The following is a 7,073-nucleotide window of genomic DNA, read 5'->3' as shown; positions in this document are numbered from 1 at the left end:
CTTGTTGCTGTTTTTCGGTCATACTGTTATCTGGTATTCCTGCTAATCCAGTTGTACGGTGTCTTTGTGGTGTGAGCTGGTATCTATCTCACCCTTAGTTTAACAAAAATCTTTTTCCTCGAAATGTCCATCTCGCCTGGGCACAGTTCCTATAACTGAGGTCTGGAGGAGGGGCATAGAGGGAGGAGCCAGTTCACACCCAGTCAAAGTCTTTTAGTGTGCCCATGTCTCCTGCGGATCCCGTCTATACCCCATGGTCCTTATGGAGTCCCCAGCATCCTCTACGGACTAGGAGAAAAGGATTTACCGGTAGGTATTAAAATCCTATTTTTTTTACCGTTTTTTTGTTAATTTGTGAAATGCCTGTAATATGAATGAAACATATCTGGACATGCAGCACGATTGTATTTTAATCTTCACAGATAGAATAGTCTGGTTCTGATTATAGGCACTTAAACAATTGCATACAGTAAACGGATTAGCAACCGTTGTCACCAAACATACAGTAAACCAGTATTTCTGGACTTCTCCAAGTCAAAGTAAAAACACCAGTCCTCTGTGATGCATGTGGCAACTTGTTAATAGCTGCAATGGGATGTGGTGTATTGTTTACTATCAACACTCAAAGATGCGGACTCAGATATCAGAAAAACATGTGAATGGGGAAATTATTGTGTTTGAATGGATATTCGATGTAAGGCCCCGTACACACGGGGGAGATGTGTGCTGAGCGATCTAGCACAGACCGCTCAGCACACATCTCTCCCCCACTCAGCACTCAGTGCGGGTGGTCTTCAGGTTGCCGAATGTCGGGATCCCGGCGCACAGTAGACCGGCGCCGGAATCCCGACACCCGGCATACGACAGATATTCTCCACGACCCCCCTGGAGGGAGACCATGCCCGCAGCGTGGCGAGCGCAGCGTGGCGAGCGCAGCGAGCCTGCAAGGGGCTCATTTGCGCTCACCACGCTGTCGGTATGCCGGCTGTTGGTATGCCGGCGGTCGGTATGCCGGCGGTTGAGCTCCCGGCGCCGGTATGCCGGTCACCGGGAGCCCGGCCGCCGGCATACCATACTACACCCCTCAGCGCAATGTGTTGTGCTGGGCAATGGTGGGGGGTGGGGGGTGGGGGGTGCCGCTCACTTCTCATAGCAGTGAAGTGAGCGATCTACTCGATTTGGCAAATCTAGAGTCAGTGATAGCGACATGCGGGGCTGCACATCGCCATTGCTACGAGCTACACACGGAGAGATCCGTGATTAATTTCTAAGCAATCTTGTCAGATTGCTTAGAATTTAAGTACAGATCTCTCCGTGTGTACCTCCCTTAAGAGTCTTGAAGTAACCTTATAGATCTCAGCTTAAAACTGTCAACTGTAGTTTAAAATTACTAAAGATAATTTTAAAGTGGTGGGATTAAAATATATATGTATATACTGTACACATATATATATATATATATATATATATATATATATATATATACACTCACTTTTATTAAATGTGATTTTGTAAAACAAAATACATGTAAGATATTATTTACATAGGAAACCTTACATGTAGTACAAATGTTGTATGACATGTAATGCCTCATTAACCAAAAAATTTCTAAATGCCTTTCTATTTATTATGCTGTGATATTGTCACATGTGGCCCCAAAATAACTGCAGTAGCCATTAGTGACTTGGAATTAATATAATCACTATTTTACATGCTGATAAATGTGGTCAGAAGAACACTCTTGTGTGTGGTCATCTTGCAATTGTGATGCTAAGTTCTAGTGGCCCTAGAACAATACAGCCACACACCTATATTACATACCTCTCTAACATCCTGCTATATTTCAGGTGTTGCATGCAGCACAAGTAGTATAGGTTCTAGATTTCACAACATACTTCACTGAAATTGTGACAATCTGTCTTTATCATTTGTATGATATATATACATACAATTACCTTTAGAATGTAAGCTCCCACGAGCAGGGCCCTCAACCCTCATGTGCTTTTGCTTCTCTTACTTAAACCATCTTTGACGGCACCAAATACTGTGGTTTTCTGCCACCCTGATAGTTATGTCAGTGTCATCTGCTGCTGTAGCTATGTTTATTTACCCTGTACTTTTCCTATACTGTCTTCAACTGTAAGTCGCTGTTTCCTGTTTTGATTATTTGTTTATGTACTCTGTAATTGGGTGTTGTGGATCCCTTGTGACGCCATATAAATAAATGATAATAATAATAATAATAATGACAAATGGGGCCTTCTCCGTCTTTCCTAACAATCTAGCTCATTAGCAGGTAATGGATACGTAAATTAATATTATTCATATGGGACAGTGGGGAGGGGCATAAAATAGGGACATGTAAGGTAAACAAAAATGAAAGTTGACAAGGGTAGAGAAGGCCTTGCTGGTGAGAGCTTACAATGCACTGAGTAATGTCTATTCATGAAGCAGTGAAAAGTGAGGAGAAGTGAGCCTGTGGAGAAGAGGCCCTTATCAACCAATCAGCTGCTCCGCACAATTGTATGCAAATTACAAATGTTACTTCAATGCAGATTGGATGATATGGGCAACTTCTCCACTGGCTCACTTCTCCACACTTTTCACAGCTTCATGAATAGACCCTATAATACCCAGGATTCAGTACTGTTGCACAGTCACACCTATAAACTAATAAATAATCAACAGCTCTCTGGCCTTTCCTACACTCCTATTCTCATCTCTAGCAGACTTTCAACAGCTTTGTTAAGGCAGTGGAGAGTCATCACAGCAGCAAGTATGACACCAAGGAAAAACACTGGTCAAATAAGTAATCCGGACTGGTGGATAGCCACAAGGTAAGGCAAGTACAGTATCAACAAACCCAAACCAGTCAGGGACATGTGATGTGATACCCCGGAGAGAGCAGATAGACAAGGGGGTCGCTAGAGATGTGCACCGGAAATTTTTCGGGTTTTGTGTTTTGGTTTTGGGTTCGGTTCCGTGGCCGTGTTTTGGGTTCGAACGCGTTTTGGCAAAACCTCACCGAATTTTTTTTGTCGGATTCGGGTGTGTTTTCGATTCGGGTGTTTTTTTCAAAAAACCCTAAAAAACAGCTTAAATCATAGAATTTGGGGGTCATTTTGATCCCAAAGTATTATTAACCTCAATAACCATAATTTCCACTCATTTTCAGTCTTTTCTGAACACCTCACACCTCACAATATTATTTTTAGTCCTAAAATTTGCACCGAGGTCGCTGGATGACTAAGCTCAGCGACCCAAGTGGCCGACACAAACACCTGGCCCATCTAGGAGTGGCACTGCAGTGTCACGCAGGATGGCCCTTCCAAAAAACACTCCCCAAACAGCACATGACGCAAAGAAAAAAAGAGGCGCAATGAGGTAGCTGTGTGACTAAGCTCAGCGACCCAAGTGGCCGACACAAACACCTGGCCCATCTAGGAGTGGCACTGCAGTGTCACGCAGGATGGCCCTCCCAAAAAACACTCCCCAAACAGCACATGACGCAAAGAAAAAAAGAGGCGCAATGAGGTAGCTGTGTGAGTAAGCTAAGCGACCCTAGTGGCCGACACAAACACCTGGCCCATCTAGGAGTGGCACTGCAGTGTCAGGCCGGATGGCCCTTCCAAAAAATACTCCCCAAACAGCACATGACGCAAAGAAGAAAAAAAAGAGGCGCAATGAGGTAGCTGTGTGACTAAGATAAGCGACCCTAGTGGCCGACACAAACACCTGGCCCATCTAGGAGTGGCACTGCAGTGTCACGCAGGATGGCCCTTCCAAAAAACACCCCCCAAACAGCACATGACGCAAAGAAAAAAAGAGGCGCAATGAGGTAGCTGTGTGAGTAAGCTAAGCGACCCTAGTGGCCGACACAAACACCTGGCCCATCTAGGAGTGGCACTGCAGTGTCAGGCCGGATGGCCCTTCCAAAAAATACTCCCCAAACAGCACATGACGCAAAGAAGAAAAAAAAGAGGCGCAATGAGGTAGCTGTGTGACTAAGATAAGCGACCCTAGTGGCCGACACAAACACCTGGCCCATCTAGAAGTGGCACTGCAGTGTCACGCAGGATGGCCCTTCCAAAAAACACTCCCCAAACAGCACATGACGCAAAGAAAAATGAAAGAAAAAAGAGGTGCAAGATGGAATTGTCCTTGGGCCCTCCCACCCACCCTTATGTTGTATAAACAGGACATGCACACTTTAACCAACCCATTATTTCAGTGACAGGGTCTGCCACACGACTGTGACTGAAATGATGGGTTGGTTTGGACCCCCACCAAAAAAGAAGCAATTAATCTCTCCTTGCACAAACTGGCTCTACAGAGGCAAGATGTCCACCTCATCATCATCCTCCGATTCATCACCGTGTACATCCCCCTCCTCACAGATTATCAATTCGTCCCCACTGGAATCCACCATCACAGCTCCCTGTGTACTTTGTGGAGGCAATTGCTGCTGGTGAATGTCTCCATGGAGGAATTGATTATAATTCATTTTAATGAACATCATCTTCTCCACATTTTCTGGAAGTAACCTCGTACGCCGATTGCTGACAAGGTGAGCGGCGGCACTAAACACTCTTTCGGAGTACACACTTGTGGGAGGGCAACTTAGGTAGAATAAAGCCAGTTTGTGCAAGGGCCTCCAAATTGCCTCTTTTTCCTGCCAGTATACGTACGGACTGTCTGACGTGCCTACTTGGATGCGGTCACTCATATAATCCTCCACCATTCTTTCAATGGTGAGAGAATCATATGCAGTGACAGTAGACGACATGTCCGTAATCGTTGGCAGGTCCTTCAGTCCGGACCAGATGTCAGCATCAGCAGTCGCTCCAGACTGCCCTGCATCACCGCCAGCGGGTGGGCTCGGAATTCTGAGCCTTTTCCTTGCACCCCCAGTTGCGGGAGAATGTGAAGGAGGAGATGTTGACAGGTCGCGTTCCGCTTGACTTGACAATTTTCTCACCAGCAGTTCTTTGAACCCCTGCAGACTTGTGTCTGCCGGAAAGAGAGATACAACGTAGGTTTTAAATCTAGGATCGAGCACGGTGGCCAAAATGTAGTGCTCTGATTTCAACAGATTGACCACCCGTGAATCCTTGTTAAGCGAATTAAGGGCTCCATCCACAAGTCCCACATGCCTAGCGGAATCGCTCAGTGTTAGCTCCTCCTTCAATGTCTCCAGCTTCTTCTGCAAAAGCCTGATGAGGGGAATGACCTGACTCAGGCTGGCAGTGTCTGAACTGACTTCACGTGTGGCAAGTTCAAAAGGTTGCAGAACCTTGCACAACGTTGAAATCATTCTCCACTGCGCTTGAGACAGGTGCATTCCACCTCCTATATCGTGCTCAATTGTATAGGCTTGAATGGCCTTTTGCTGCTCCTCCAACCTCTGAAGCATATAGAGGGTTGAATTCCACCTCGTTACCACTTCTTGCTTCAGATGATGGCAGGGCAGGTTCAGGCGTTTTTGGTGTTGCTCCAGTCTTCTGTACGTGGTGCCTGTACGCCGAAAGTGTCCCGAAATTCTTCTGGCCACCGACAGCATCTCTTGCACGCCCCTGTCGTTTTTTAAATAATTCTGCACCACCAAATTCAAGGTATGTGCAAAACACGGGACGTGCTGGAATTTGCCCAGATTTAATGCACACACAATATTGCTGGCGTTGTCCGATGCCACAAATCCACAGGAGAGTCCAATTGGGGTAAGCCATTCTGCGATGATCTTCCTCAGTTGCCGTAAGAGGTTTTCAGCTGTGTGCGTATTCTGGAAAGCGGTGATACAAAGCGTAGCCTGCCTAGGAAAGAGTTGGCGTTTCTTGCGGCGGGAGTCAATACATCTACCCAGTGGGTTGTCACAGTCATATAGTCCTGAGTCTGCCCTGCTCCACTTGTCCACATGTCCGTGGTTAAGTGGACATTGGGTACAACTGCATTTTTTAGGACACTGGTGAGTCTTTTTCTGAGGTCTGTGTACATTTTCGGTATCGCCTGCCTAGAGAAATGGAACCTAGATGGTATTTGGTACCGGGGACACAGTACTTCAAACAAGTCTATAGTTGGCTCTGCAGTAATGATGGATACCGGAACCACGTTTCTCACCGCCCAGGATGCCAAGGCCTCAGTTATCCGCTTTGCAGCAGGATGACTGCTGTGATATTTCATCTTCCTCGCAAAGGACTGTTGGACAGTCAATTGCTTGGTGGAAGTAGTAAAAGTGGTCTTACGACTTCCCCTCTGGGATGACCATCGACTCCCAGCAGCAACAACAGCAGCGCCAGCAGCAGTAGGCGTTACACTCAAGGATGCATCGGAGAAATCCCAGGCAGGAGAGGACTCGTCAGAATTGCCAGTGACATGGCCTGCAGGACTATTGGCATTCCTGGGGAAGGAGGAAATTGACACTGAGGGAGTTGGTGGGGTGGTTTGCGTGAGCTTGGTTACAAGAGGAAGGGATTTACTGGTCAGTGGACTGCTTCCGCTGTCGCCCAAAGTTTTTGAACTTGTCACTGACTTATGATGAATGCGCTGCAGGTGACGTATAAGGGAGGATGTTCCGAGGTGGTTAACGTCCTTACCCCTACTTATTACAGCTTGACAAAGGCAACACACGGCTTGACACCTGTTGTCCGCATTTCTGTTGAAATACCTCCACACCGAAGAGCTGATTTTTTGGGTATTTTCACCAGGCATGTCAATGGCCATATTCCTCCCACGGACAACAGGTGTCTCCCCGGGTGCCTGACTTAAACAAACCACCTCACCATCAGAATCCTCCTTGTCAATTTCCTCCCCAGCGCCAGCAACACCCATATCCTCCTCATCCTGGTGTACTTCAACACTGACATCTTCAATCTGACTATCAGGAACTGGACTGCGGGTGCTCCTTCCAGCACTTGCAGGGGGCGTGCAAATGGTGGAAGGCGCATGCTCTTCACGTCCAGTGTTGGGAAGGTCAGGCATCGCAACCGACACAATTGGACTCTCCTTGTGGATTTGTGATTTCGAAGAACGCACAGTTCTTTGCTGTGCTTTTGCCAGCTTAAGTCTTTTAATTTTTC

This window comes from Pseudophryne corroboree, chromosome 6, assembly GCF_028390025.1.
Source record: "Pseudophryne corroboree isolate aPseCor3 chromosome 6, aPseCor3.hap2, whole genome shotgun sequence".
NCBI classification, from domain to species: domain Eukaryota; kingdom Metazoa; phylum Chordata; class Amphibia; order Anura; family Myobatrachidae; genus Pseudophryne; species Pseudophryne corroboree.
Note: the sequence above shows the minus strand (reverse complement) of the source record.